We start from the raw sequence: 15299 nt of genomic DNA on the forward strand, positions 1-15299 counted from the left end.
AAATCCACCCGATGGTAGTGAGTTTGTTTGTTTGTTTGTTTGTTTCTGGTTAAGCACAATACTTACTGTTGCATTCATGCTGTCAATAGAAGATACTTTTTATACATAATTTCAGAAAAACGGGGTCCTACTTTAACTTGAGCATCAAAATTTAATTATTGCAGGGGAAATGTGCTTTAAGCATATTTTAATTATAGACGAGATATAGAGAGTGGGAATCTGGTCCAACTCACATTAGATCACATGGTTTGGCTTTTGTAGTTTCTCTTTCTGCCCAGAATCCAGAGCTGTGATATACTTTCGCTATGATCTCCCAAACATTATTTCAGGTCTGTTTTTGAGTTGAAATTTCACATTATGAAATGGGGAACACATTCATCCTGCTCCTATAGTGTAAGATTATCTTAGCACCTGGACTGTCCTCACCATTCACTACTCTTTACAAATGAGTAAAATCTATCAATGGCAATGCCTGTCGTTTTATTGGGTCACTTTATGGATATGCCTGCTCTGAGATTTCTAGCACCTTCAGAATTCTCATTCTTCTGCTGAACATTCCGCAATAGCCCATAAAAGATGCCTTCTTTGTGCTCAGGGGTGAGCAACTTCCCTTGAACTGCGGCTGCACTCCTAGCCACCCTAGTCTCCCTCGCTGCTCTGTCGGCCTCGCTATCGGGTGATATGTTCTGGTTTATGCTTTCCCATGGATGTTATTGATCCTGTCTAGCACTGCTGACTCTTACTGGGACTGACACGGACTCTTCAGAGCCCCAGAGATGCCAAAAGTGGAAAGGGCAGGAAATTTTTTTTTCCTGCTTGGTTTTGTTTGGTAATTGTAAGTCCTGCTTATGCCTCTGTATTCTGAGTAATGAAGTCATGGAGGAATTTACTTACAGTTCTTTCTCATTGAGATGCATACTTATTTATACACGTAGGAAACAGACCTGAAGGTAATAAATCAATATTTAATCAGTGTTTATCTGGGATTCTGAATTATCTTATTTCTTCTGCAGACTTCAGATTTCTCCTTAAAACAAGGAGCAGGCATTATTTTTACTTGAAGGAGCGCGAACAAAGACCATCAGTAACTCAAATATTATGTTCAAAGCCTGAATCTTAACAGGGAAAAACAGTCAGTTTAAGATTCTGTTAATAATCACATCAATTACTATTGATTCCTACCTCATTTGTAGATGAAGAAGAGTTAATGACATCTAAGATAATTAGAGAAAAGCCAAGGTTAAGAGTGAAAATGAAATCTAATGAAAAAAGATGGCAGAGAGAGTGTTTGGGAAGAAATGAAAGTAATTTGCTCAGATAAAAAAAGAACAAAATAAGATTAATGGAAGAAGACCTTGTCACTGAGCAAAATGAGAAGGAAAGAGGCATTGTTGATGTCAACAGGGAGCTCTCTGTCTTTATTTTCCATGGCACTATATTGTTAAATCCTACTAACTCTTTGATAGCTCACCTCGAGGGCTAAGCTAAGAAATCCAATTACTTTTCTAGAAGCAGTAGTGATGACCAACTAAGCTGTGGCCCTTGGGGACCGTATTTGTATCCTTTGACAGCAATTAATGAAGCCAATAAATCAATTAATTAAATTAAATTAAGGTCCACCCAACTGTTTTCACTGCCCATCCGCGTGTAACTAAATGTGATTATAAGAGGGCCCTGGATGGGAAACGGATCTCATTCAAGTGATCTTTGCTGTTTTTATGTCCTGAATACCTCCCTCTTACAGAATTACAGTTATTCTACCTTTGTCTTGACTCTGTATGGATGAAATTTGCTTGGGGGAGAGTTCGTGATAGAGGCAGCGGAAATCTTTGTCCCGCTGAGTAATAACGGATAATCCGGTGAACCGCTGTTCTTATTTTTTATTCCTCTCTCGGATTTAATATATCTAATCTTTCTTCCAAAAATAACGATTGCAGACCCCTACCCATTTTCTGTTGTGAAAAGAGGCTGACTTTTCTGACTGTGCTAACCCCTCCAACTTCTGCCTTCTTCTCTGAGACTATACTGCCTTCATTTCCCCTCTCACATGACTATGCTGTGCTAGTTAATCTCATTTTATTTTCCTGCTTCTTCAAAAGCATACTATTTCTCCTGTTTCAGTGTCTTCCTCCTCTCCACACTTACCTGGAGTCTAAGTTCTCCCATCACTCGGGAACACATTACCAATGGCAGTCATTTAATCCAGAAAGCTTCTCTCTGGGGTTGGCTGCTGTTGAGCAATTCCTTTGTCTTGAAAATTTGAGATTAGTGATTTTACATAAATAGATCCTCTCTAGACCTCTCCAGATGTAGCCATTATCACCTTCATGAATTCTTACATACCCCAATTTCTTCTGGGCTAAGCCAAAAATCTTGCTATTGGGGTTGGAATTCATACACACACGTTTATGCCAAAGAGAATGTGTTCAAATATGTCTCTGTGATCAATGGATGGCTATAGACAAATTCTATCTGTGATACATTCGTTTTTGTTCCATTAAGCTGCTCTCGAAATACATAAATACCCAATCACAGTAGTGGTTTCTTGGGACTCTGTTGGATCAATTAAATCAAGGCAGAGAGATCAGCTAAGGTTATGACCACTGGGTTTTTTTTTTTTGGAGGGGTGTGGATTTCAAAAGAATATTCTTGGATGATCTGAGACACAGGACCTAGGAGCTTGTTATAAAGTCTTCAGAAAATTGAAAACTGTATTGATGAAAAAAATTCAGAAGTGTTGTTGTGAGGATTATTTTCTCTATTATGACATTGTACCTGCTCATTTTTTTGAGGGTACCAAGGATTTTTCTGCAAGAAGGTTGCTGAAAAACCTTACTCCATCCACCCCATAGACTGATCTTGTCCCTTCAGGCTTCTTCTTGTTCCTCCCGCCCCCCCCCCTCCAAAGGAATACAATTAGAGTCCCTTAAGGATGCCAAAACTGCTGTTTTAATGAGATATCCGTAAGTTTTCATCTGATATCCACGAATATAGAATTAGAGAGTTCGAAACACTACCTTCAAAAGTGTACAGACAGATGGAGAATGTGATGGGAACAATAGCTTCCCATTTTGATACTTTTATTTAATAAAGGTGTGTCAGTCTAGGTAGACTAGAGAAACAAATCCACAGAAACTCATATATGTATAAGAGACTTTTTAAATTAATAAATCTTTTTATTGGGGCTCATACAACTCTTATCACAATCCATACATACATTAATTGAGCAAAGCACCCTTATACATTCATTGCCCTCATCATTTTCAAAATTCGCCTTCCGCTTGGGTTCCTGGAATCAGCTCAGTTCCTTTTTTTCCCTCCCCCTCCCTCCCCGCTCCCCCCTTCCCCCTGCACCCTTAATAGTTTATAAATAATTATTTTATCTTATCTTACACTGCCAGGCGTCTCTCCTCACCCACCTTCCCATTGCCCATCTCCCAGAGAGGAGGTTACACATAGATCCCCAAGATGGGTTCTCCCTTTCTACACCCCCTTCCCTCCCGGTGTCACCACTCTCACTGCTGGTCCTGAGGGGTTCGTCCGTCTTAGATTCCCTGTGTTTCCAGATCCCTACTGCACCGCTGTACATCCTCTGGTATAACCAGGTCCACAAGGTAGAATTGGGGTCATGAGAATTGGGAGGGGAGGAAGCGTTCAAGAACTAGAGGAAGGTTTTGAATTTCATTGTTGCTACACTGGACCCTGAGTGACTCATCTCCTCCCCACTACCCCTCTGCAAGGGATGTCCAGCTGTCTACAGATGGGCATCGGGTCCCCATGATGCACTCCCCCCATTCACGGTGATGTGATCCCCTCCCCCCCACCTTTGTTGTTTGAGACCTGGTCTCCTCTGCCCTTCACGATCACCCATGTTGGTGTGCTGCTTCTGTGTGGGCTTTGTCGCTTCTGGGCTAGATGCCCGCTTGTTTGCTCCCAAGCCTTCAAGTCCCCAGACGCTATATCTCTCAGTAGCCAGGCACCATCAGCCTTCTTCACCACACTTGCCCATACACACATTCGTCTTCAGCGTTTATGGGAGGAAGGTGATCACACAATGATTGTTTTTGTTCCTTGGTGTCTGCTACCTGGTCCATTCAACACCTTGTATTCGCTTAGGCTGTGTGCTTCTTCTCTGTGGGCTTTGTTGCTTCTGAGCTAGATGGCCACTTGTTTGCCTTGAAGCCTTTAAGACTCCAGATGCTATATCTTTTTGATAGCCGGGCACCAGCAGCTTTCTTCACCACGTTTGCTTACACACACGTCTGCTTCAGTGATCATATCGGGAAGGTGGGTATCATGGAATGACCGTTTAGCTGGGCAGGGTAAGTGGACATAAGAAAGCATCCCAACCCAATGCTGTCCATGCCCAGAAGTCCAACATTATCCCATATGTCTTATACTTATCTATAAAGTCCTCCTCAATCTCACAAAACACAATGACGGCGACTGCAGGAGGAAAGCCGAATCAGTGAGCATGTAAGCAACTCAGCGCTGGCAGGGGTCTCCCCATGGCTGCTCCAGCACCCAGGGCTGCATCCGGGTAGGTCCATGTGGCTTCTCCTCAGGGATGTCTTGCAGGAAATGTGCCTCTCCAGCTGAAGGAGGGAGCTGGCTATGGCAGCTGCACCCTGGTACGACCATCAGAAAGCAAGAGACCCAAGAATTAGAAAGGCGAAGCTCACCTTCTCTCTCTGCCCTTCAATGAATCCCACATGTGTTTATCAGCCAGGTTGGCACAATAAACCTTAACTAGATGTAGATGGAGAATGTGGTGAGAAACAATAGCTTCCCATTTGGATACTTTTATTTCAAAGAGGTTCTTCTAGTTTTGCAGCAATACTTTTGGACCTGTTGTTTGTTGTTAGGTGCCACAAAGTCAGATCCAGCCCGTGCTGCTCCTATGCACAAGGGAACTAAACACTGCCTGGTCCTGCGCCGTTGCTGCGACTATACTCGAGCCCATTCTGGCAGCCACTGCGTCAACCCATCTCATTGAGGCTCTTCTTCTTCTTCTTCTTCTTCTTCTTCTTCTTCTTCTTCTTCTTCTTCTTCTTCTTCTTCTTCTTCTACTACTTCTTTCTCCTTCTCCTCCTCCTCCTCCTCCTTCTCCTCCTCCTCCTCCTTCTTCTTCTTCGCTGTCCCTCTTCTTTATGAAGCATGATATCATTCTCCAGAGAGCGGCTTCTCCCGACAACATATCCAAAGTATGTCCAAGTAAGATGAAGTCTTGCTAGCCTTGCCTTTGGCTGAATTTCTTCCCAAAGGGTTTGGTTTGGCCTTTGGCAGTCCATGGTACATTCAATATTCTTCTCCAGCACCACAATTCAAATGCAGTGGTTCTTCTTTGGTTTTCCAACTTTCACATGCATATTAGACAATTAAAAATAGCCTGGTTTGCGTCAGGCACACCTTAGTTCTCCCCACAACCACCTGGCTTTGCAATCCTCTGAAGAGCTCTGTGCAACAGAGTTACCCTGTGCAGTGCGTCTTTCGATCTGTTGACTGCTGCTCCCACTGATTGTGAACTTCCCTGCATGTAACTATTAAGTAAATATCGACTCTTCAAAGACATATTTTTCGGCCCCAAACGTAAGGGTAAAGAAGATATGCCCTTTAGCAACTCAGGACAGTAGAAGAGGTGGAGGAGAACACCAGCTTCACCATAATCAGACCGCAGTAGCGTCGACTGCTACGTGAATGCAGAATGATTTGGCTTGCATGGATCAGAAAAGGACAACATCGATAGCATTTATATTGGATGCCCAAGGGAAGAACAAGAGAACTGACCTTTCAAAAGTGGGGAATGGCATGCATAGAGGCCTGGGTTATGAAGTCTATATATAGTTGGACCTGTGATGGATGTTGGAGACTTAAGAAAGATAATGAGAGAAAATGAAGAAAGATGATATATATCATCCTAAGCCCCCTCCACCCTAAAGATAATATTGAAAAGGCAGATTGTGGCTAGACTCTGAAGACCATTGAATGGTGAATGGTATATAGTCTTTAGTTTATCATTAGAAATCTTTGGACTGAGGTTTTTGAGCACAGGCATGCGATCCTGTATAGGTTGTAAAAAAAAGAACAAAAATTACCAGTAGTGTGGGGAATCGATGAGAAACTGAGGTAGGGGGTGCCATTTAGAACTTCATTTCAAGCTCTAGTAGAAAAATGATTATAACTTGGGCCAGTGAGGATGATACTAGACACATCCTGCAAGTAACATGGATAAAAGATCGCTCTGATTTGATTTTGAGGGTTGCGGATAGAAAAAATATTCAAAGATAGCTCCAATGTTTCTAGAATCATTTTTAGATAATGTCACATCCCTGTGCAAACATTTCTCTATTTCCTCACAGTCTCATTGCCATGTTTCAAATAGACGTTCTGTTTCAACCCAAGTTCTTTTGGTTGCAAGTCTCAGAAATCAACTCTGACTAGTCAAACTACAAAGAAAACTCGTTAGGCATACTGTGATATCTTAGAGAGTTTAAGAAAAGTTTGCATAAACTAATATCACGAAGGGCAGAAATCAAAGCAATGACAGATGGGTCTGAATGAGGAATTCATGAACCCTTTCTCTAGAATTCTGCCACTGAAATGAGTTAATTCACAACAAGCTCCAGCCTCCATGTTTGTCTGTTTAAATCTGCACACACTCATGAACCAGAATCTGATTGGTCCGACTTGGGTCATTTGTCTTCCCTAACGTCATTCACCTGTGACTACGGGCAAGACCAGGTCGAATGATTCCGGCTGTTAGAAACTACGGTCTTGCTCATCACAATCAGTTGAAAGGAGAAGTCTCTGTGAGTTGGCCGGGCAGGTGCTGTGGAAGAAGCGTTCTCTTCGGTTCTAAATTGTTTTGGATTGGGGACTCATTTGAGAAACTGGTGAAAGCTGACTGTCTTTTCCAAAAGAAAAGCTTCAGCGCTACAAAAATTTGAGTTCCATTACAGGTTCCGTGGTGCACGCACCGTGTGTAAATGATCTGCAAAACTACCTCACGAGCCTTTGGTCCGCGGAGTAAAGTGTACGCTCTTAGCCTCGCTTTCTAAGCCCTCCAGCTAATCACCCCTCATCTAGAATCACTCCACTTTCCTCTTCCAACCTTCCGTTCAAAATTAAAAAAAAAATCTCTTCCAGCTCTGAAACTTTAATCATATAATTTCTTCTCTTTACAAAGAATGTGCAAAATTTGAACATTTGCAGTAGGGTTATTGAAACCCTACTTGTCCATCAAAGGCGCAGTTCGAAGCTGGTTTCATTTCTGAACTCGTTCTTGAAATATCCATCACCAGAGAGGGCGACTCCCCCTCTTGGCTAGTCGTGTACGATAACTCGACAGACAACTGTCCTGACGTCAACTGCAGCGCAGGCCAACTCATGGGCCGTAGAACAAAACTGTCACTAGTCCCAGCATCGCCGGCAAGTCTGTGCCATTGCTCGTGGCTATTGTGACTGATAGATCCATCTCACTGACAGCCTCCCTCCTCTCCTCCACCAGACAGGATGACTTCCTCTATTGATCGATCTCTTGATTACGTGGCCAAAGTAAGCAAGTTAGACAATGTTCTGAGGTGATCCATCAGGTTTTCCAGAGCTCATTTATGGAAGCAGACCACCACGCCTTTCTTCTTAGTCTTAGTACAGAAGCTCCGCTGAAGCCTGCACACCCTGGGTGAAATAACAGTGGCATTGTGCCCACTACCGTGGCAATGTGCCAGCCACCACAGTAAAATAAGTTGATAGATTTTTCTCTACTTTATTAGTTTCTTCTTTGCACTATAAATTTATATAGCTTATCTCTACTCTTAAATTCTGGCGTATCTCGAAGCAGGCTCCGGGTGTACATTCAGCTTTGCACTCACGCCTGTCGTGTTTTCTAGGTGTGTGGGGCATTCAGTAAATGTTCGTGAATGAAGGAAAGGCAGCTTACAGGGAGATAGAGACCCCTCTCTAGTTTGCTCTGCTTATATTTCCACAAGCTCTAAAGAGGAATGAACCCCTTTTCCATTTCCCCTTTTATTATACAAATGTTCATGGGCTTCATGTTTCTCTCTGTATTTCCTGGTGGCAAATCCCATCTTTTTTTTTCTTTTTCATTTTCCAATGTAGCTGTTTTCCCCTTTTGACTTTTAAAACATTTTAAATTTGAATGGCTTTCTGATATTTATTTGTCCTAAGGTCCACAGTTTTGGTTTTGGCCTTATTATTTAAAAAAAAAAAATCATTCTATTGGGGGTTTTTACAACTCTTATAACATCAATTGCATTAAGCACATTTGTACATTTGTTGCCATCATCATTTTCAAAACATTTTCTTTCTACTTGAGCCCTTGGTATCAGCTCCTCTTTATTCCCTCCCTCCTCCACCCTCATACCTTCGTGAACCCTTTTAAATTATAAATCATCATTATTTTCCTATCTTACACTGTCTGCTGTCTCCCTCCACCCACTTTTCTGTTGTTTGGCCCCTGGGCGGGAGTTGGGGGGGCGCGTTATATGTCGACCATTGTGATTAGTTCCCCCTCCCTCCCCTCCTCTCCCCTCTATCCTTCCCCCTCCCCTCCTGGTATCGCTACTTCCATTTCTGTTCCTGAGGGGCTTATCTGACAGGGATTCCATGTGTTGTGAGCTCTTATCTGTACCACTGTACATGCTCTGGCTTAGCCGGATTTGTAAGGTAGAACTGGGGTCATGGGAGTGGAGGGGGGGTGGGCATTAAGAATGAGAGGAATGTCATGTGTTTCTTCAGTGCTCTACTGTACCCTGGCTGAATCGTCCTTTTCTTGTGACCATGCTGTGAGGGGATGTCCAATTGTCTACAGATGGGTTTCGGGTCTCCAGTCCAACCCCCTATTGATATGATTGTTTGTTTGGGGTCTTCTGATGCCTGATACCTGCTCTCCTCACACAGGCTGGTGTCTTTCTTTCATGTGGGCTTTGTTGCTTCCCTGCTAGATGGCCACTGGTTTCACTTCAAGCCTTTAAGACCCCAGATGCTATATCTTGTAATAGCCAGGCACTATCAGCTTTTTCTTTCATGTGGGCTTTGTTGCTTCCCTGCTAGATGGCCACTGGTTTCACTTCAAGCCTTTAAGACCCCAGATGCTATATCTTGTAATAGCCAGGCACTATCAGCTTTATTCACCACAATTGCTTATGCACCCATTTTGACTTGAGTGATCATATTGGGAAGATGTGTATCATAAAATACCACATTATTAGAACAGTATTCTTGTGTTGATAGAGGACTTGAATAGGAGGCCCAATGTTATATCTACACAGGCCTATATCCCTATCATTATATATGAAAATATATACATATATACACATGCCTATATTTATACCTCCATAAATGTCTTTTGTCTCCCAGTTCTTTCCTCTATTTCCTTTTATTTTCCTCCTGTCCCACTATCAATGCTTGACCTTCATTTGGCTCTCAGTTATTCCTCTTGGCTACATTGCACTTGATCAAATCCCACCAGGCATTCTTCACCATGGATTTTAGATCTCTTATTGTTACCTTATCCCTGGGTTTGTTGGCTCCACCCTCTCTTCCCCTGACGTGCCCTCTCTCTTGTCCCCCTTGAATGGTCCTTTCGGTTGTTTTCTCCTCGGGATTGTTTATCTTGCCTATCTTATATAGGTAGACATGAACAATAGAAGAAGAAGAACAAAGGGCTCTATAAATAGTTCTAGGCCTGTCTGCTGACCCTTATGGATGTTTCTGATCAAGTCTGATGAGTTATCAAAACCTCCCCTCCGAGTCTGAAGTCTATTTCCCGGATTCCTTGGGAACTTTGTTGCTTTGCTCCCCTTGCTGCTCTGTTGTGCCCCCTTAGTGTTTTGCTCCAGTGTGTGTGTGGGTGGTGGTGTTGGGAGAGGTGTTCAGACAGGTTAGCCTCACACTTTACAAGAGGAAAATTTCTGATGGGTTCATCCTCCTCCTCCCATTGGAATGCATTTTCCTTAGATTCACAAAAAGGCAGTTGAAGAATAACAGGATATAAAATAGTTCCTGATATTTACATTTCAAAAAGTGGCATTTAGCTCATTCCACTTCCACTAATAGTTTCATTTATTTAAAAAAGATAGATTTAGACGCCACCATGGAACTACTTCAATTTTCCATCTGAATGAAAGAGTCCCTTTTCTTTGTTTGAAGCTCAAAACCATTTGACAAAGTGGCCTGATAGGCATCCTTTCCCTGGTGGCCAGTTTTGCATTTGGGATTGGGATTAGGGGCCCATGCCAGACAATGTATGGCAGAACAGCATCCTCTACTGGCGAGAGGGCACTGAAGACTCCAGAAGTCTGTGTAGAGATTCAGCAAAGCACTGGCAAATTCACTACATCTTGGGAGTCAATAGATTTCTAGCTCTATCACAGCATGTTCCTGAAACTTGATTAATGTCATCTCATTGAAAGTCAACAACAAATCCAATCCCAGGACTTTCCTAACTACTAAGAATTACTCTACTTTTGATCCTTTTGGAAATTCCCATCCTGTAAAACTTTTATTAAGGACTGAAATTTTTATTACTGTCTCTTGGTCCAAAGGAAGCTGTGTAATGTCATTATCATCATAAAATAGAGACCAAACTCACAGCCAACAAGACGAGTCACTACTGACTTGTGGTGACAGGGTAGAACTGTCCTTGTGGGTTTCAGAAATGGTAACACCTTACAAACGTGGAAAGCTTTGTCTTTCTTCCATGGTGTGGTTGGTGTTCCCAAACTGCCACCCTTGAGGGTAGCAGTCAACACATAACCACTATGCCAATTGATTCTGGGAGTCTCCATGTGGCAACATTAAGAGTGAGAGCTCCTCAGGCAATGGTGCTGTTTGGGATTTGCAATCCCTTGGCTGGGGTCCAGGAACAGCCATTAAGTCAAATTCCCCTCTGTCGCAATTATGTGGAAATAAATACCTATTATATATTTTTTTAATGTGGCTTACTTTCTTCTACCTCGATGGACTCACGTGGAACTGTTTTTCATCACTGTGCAGTCACTTGTCAGTCATGGCGACCTTCTGCGTATCAAGAGGAAATGTCAAGGCTTCGTGATTACTGGTATATCTCAATCCATTCTGGTGGCTCTTGTGCCAACCCATCTCTTTGAGGGTTTTCTTCATTTTCATTGGTCCTCTTTGGTGCTCTGCTTTAGCTATTCCTTGAGCTAGCCCACTGCAAATCCATTTGTGATGCAACATCTCCCTGAGATAGGAGGGAAAGTAAGAAGATGTAGCGCTCAGGACACGTAATACCCAATGGACGAGTATTCCAATGATTTTTTAAGATTTATTAACTGCAAATCTGTGTAAATTTTGCTCATTCATAGTTTGCGGTAGTCATAGAAATGATGAAGTTCCCATAATGACCTTTTGTAGTTTGAAGACCTATTAAAAAAAATAAGAGTCCTTGAGAAGTCTTCTCAATATAAATATTCTCAGGAAATTCTGTTTCTAGGTAGTTTCATATGATCTTAAGGGACTGACAGTTTCTTTCATTGGTTTGTTTTCAGGACCATGGTCCATGCTCCTTACTTTTATCTCTAGCCTCTTTAGAGTTAAAGAAGGCCCTATATCAGCATATTTCCTAAATTCCAACTTGTTCATAATTTTAATTTAAGGCATTTTGTTTTATGTACGATACCACCTTTTTCTTTTCTTCAGGTTCTTGAGGAAGATTTGGGGATGGCCTTGGCTTATCAATTTATTTTTTACTCTGGTTTCATGGAGAAGGCGAATATATGGTAACTAATATCCACATATTATTTTGCCTTACAATTTTAAGTAGATCCACTTACAGTTCTATATTCGAATTTCTTTATGATGGAGCAATTAGCATGAAACCATCCTTGAGCTTCTTACGATTACAGTGGCTGCTACAATCATAGTTAGTCATGACTGTAATTATCATCACAAATATAATGGCTATTAAACTAAAATTTAATAACTTGGTCTATCATTAATATAATTGTTATTGTTAACTTTATGCCCTCTTATAATACTGTGAAATCATGAATAATTGACAGAGAAATGGAAATATGAATCACAAAGAACAGAATAAGAAATCTAATTCATTGTACTAATGGACTAAGGACGAAAAGTTTACTTTAAATTGGTAGTTTTAAACTCTACATTCTCCTCAATACTGATATTTCTTATGTGGATTTGAGGGAGAATCAGGCCAGGCATTTCAAGAGAGAGAGACAGAATTTTCTTTCTTGGAAGCAAAGCTGATTGCAAAATTTACTTTTTGCAAAATTTCCCCTTACCTTCCACTTTTTGATCTCCAGTTGTTTTTGGTTTTCTACAAAGATGTGTCTCCTTCAGGGAGTGAGTCAGTGACCTGAGGATTAAGGACCACCATCTTCAGGGACACCAAGGTCCACAAAGACAATGCTTTACATCCTCCTGTGGTGGGTAGTAACTGTATTCTTGAGACTCATGGTCATGGACACTCATGAGCAGGCACCAAAGGTGCAGGTATTGGTCTCTGTCTGTCAGGAGGAAAGAAGGACAAGGAAAGCTAAGGAATGGAGCATGCAAGCTTCCGTTTCCACGACGCTGAGACCAGAAGAACTAGGCGATGCCTGGCTGCTACCGCCGCAGCCTGCTCTGAAACCGATCACAGTAGAAGGTTCTGGATAGAGGGGGAGGAAAGTGTGGAATAAAATTGAAAAAGACACCAGGTTTGCTGGTCAAATAGAAATTGCTGGGAAGCCTCACCCCAAGACAATTACCCTTATTAGCCCTTAAGATCTTGACTGAACTTACCCACAGACTCAAGTTTTGGGCAAACTACAGCCGGATTCTAGGGGACCCTAGCAGTCATGCAGTGCTCACACCTTAGAACGACCAACCGACCAGCCGGGTGATAGCAAAGGGCAGCCTTTACCTAAGAATCAAGGTAAGGAGAGTTAAGGGAAAAACAGGAAGGAGTGGAAAAACCAGAAACACTCCGAGGAAGCGGTCTCTGTGAGGGCACCTTGAGCGGATTGCCAGGAATCCGGGGAAACAAGCTGTGTGGATTGGGGAAGGGAAAAGTGACAGTCTTCTCTGTAATTTTTATTTGCCCAGTTCACAATAAAAGATTTTAAATGAATCAATAACAAGAATACTCATGGTTCACCTGCAAAAACTGTAACGTAAAGATGGCCAGGAAAAAGAAAAGATGGCCAAAGTGGCTATGGTCTCTCCGCCCCGTTGCTGGTGCGGAGCAGAAATGAGGGGCGCCTTGAGAACAGGGCCTGGAACCCGGGCTTGGCTAGAGGTGACCTGTTCCTCCCTGGCTGCCCTTATGTGGGCATGGCAAGCCGGTGCCCGAAGGCTGGCGGCGTGCTTCTTTCCTGCAGGTATTAGAAATGATGTTCACGTAAAGAGATTAAGTAGCCTTTCGTGCCTCTGTTTACCTTTCTTCCCGCTCAGCACTGGCAGGCCTGTTTGCACGCCCTCTCCTCCAGTTGCCCTCTACTGGCCGTTTTTAATGTCACCATTCACCAAAGGCTTTTTCTTTTTAAATCATTTTATTAGGGGCACATACAACTCTTATCCCCATCCACACATACATCAGTTGTGTAAAGCACATCTGTACATGCATTGCCCTCATCAATCTCAACACTTTTTCATCACTTGCTTGAAACCTTTATTGCCTGACTTTGCCTTACTCCCAGCTTCTCCTCTTGCTTCATACAGTTTTTTAAAAATATCATTTTACTGGGGGCTCATACAACTCTTATCACAATCCATATACACATCAATTGTATAAAGCACATTTTCACATTGCAGTTTATCGTCCACGCTGCTCCTGAGCACCTTTATTGAGCATCTCCTGCAGCCTCCTGTTTTGCTAGACAGTGTTGCTCTCCTGCAGTCACGGTCCTTAGGGCTGAAGCTACTCTGCCAGAATCATGTCCTGGTATCCGCTGTCACATCCATACACCTCCTTGACGGGCTCTCTGAGGGGATTCATATCTTGTCATCTTTGTTTCTGCTCTTCGCCGTGCTCGAATGTTCTTTCCGAGTTCCCCGTCGCATTCTTGCATGACAAACTTAACATGGGTCATGAAGCCTTTCCTGACCGGTCCCTTTTCCCAGCCTTACATTTTGGATAATTGGCTCTTTCCTCTCTTTGACTTGTCTTTCTGCAGGCCTTCCTACCAACGGGCCACCTGCAGCCATGAGGACAGATGTGTTGACATCAGTACGGACCTGCCCACGAGGAACTGATGCAGCCCAGAAATGAGCGCAATGAGGAAAGAGAGAGACTGGTGAGTCCTGCTTAGCTGATTGACAGGGAGGCGCGCTTTCTGAGCAGATTAATGGCATGGTCCTCCGTGACTTCGAAATGGGCCGCTCTGGCTGCATTGAGAACCATTAGCCATTCCCACCGGGCAACTCCTTGGGAAGCCATTGCACTAACAAGGCATGGTAGTGCCTTAGAGCGCAGTGTTAATCATGAACGTTGTATGAGATGGTCACAGGGCCCTGGACCAACCTCGTGAGCCCTTCTATCTAACCAGGCACATGTCCCAAACACTTTTCTGTGTCTCTCACCCCACCTGGAACAGTGGGGAAGGCTCCCTTTTTTTCCAGGCTCTACTTCTCTGGAGTCCTGGCGTGGTTCCTCAGACGCCATCATGAACTTGGGCTAATGGCCTCAGCGCCTCCCTCATCTGGACGATGCACCTGTGCCTTTTCCTTTTTAAGATGTAATCTATGTTCTCCTAAAAAAAAAAAAAGTTCTGATTTGGCCCCATTGAGTGTGACGTGCCATTATCGGTGTGATGTAGGCCGATGGCTTGATGTGTCTGGCACTGAAACTGATAGATTCCATGGGATCCTCTGAGTGTACCATGACGCGTGTGGAGGACTAACTCGGGGAAGAGGCAGTGATGGGGAGGCAGGCTTGGGATGTTGGAGAGGGGAGGGGAGGGGAGGTTAGAGCACAGCCCACGCGAAGGAGCCGCCAGTGAAGACGATGTTTGAAGACTGGAGGTTGTAACCACTGTTGCTGATGGATTGGAGATGGTGCAAAGCTCAGAATTTATCTTTGGATGGAGCCAGGAGCTGGTGGAGGTTCCACCATTTGTGGAGTGAAAAGCTTAAAACAGGTGTGAGTTCAAGAGAGAATGAGAAGAGAGGAAGTGGAAATGGTGAGTGTAGACAATTATTTGTTGCCTTGTGCTGCCGAATGGGAGATCCCCGAGGCAATATTTGGAGGAAACGAGAGTCGGAGAGCCTGGCTCTGTTTGCTGGTGGATGGAGAAACCAGGTAGACGCAGAAA

This window comes from Tenrec ecaudatus, chromosome 9, assembly GCF_050624435.1.
Source record: "Tenrec ecaudatus isolate mTenEca1 chromosome 9, mTenEca1.hap1, whole genome shotgun sequence".
Taxonomy (NCBI): Eukaryota; Metazoa; Chordata; class Mammalia; order Afrosoricida; family Tenrecidae; genus Tenrec; species Tenrec ecaudatus.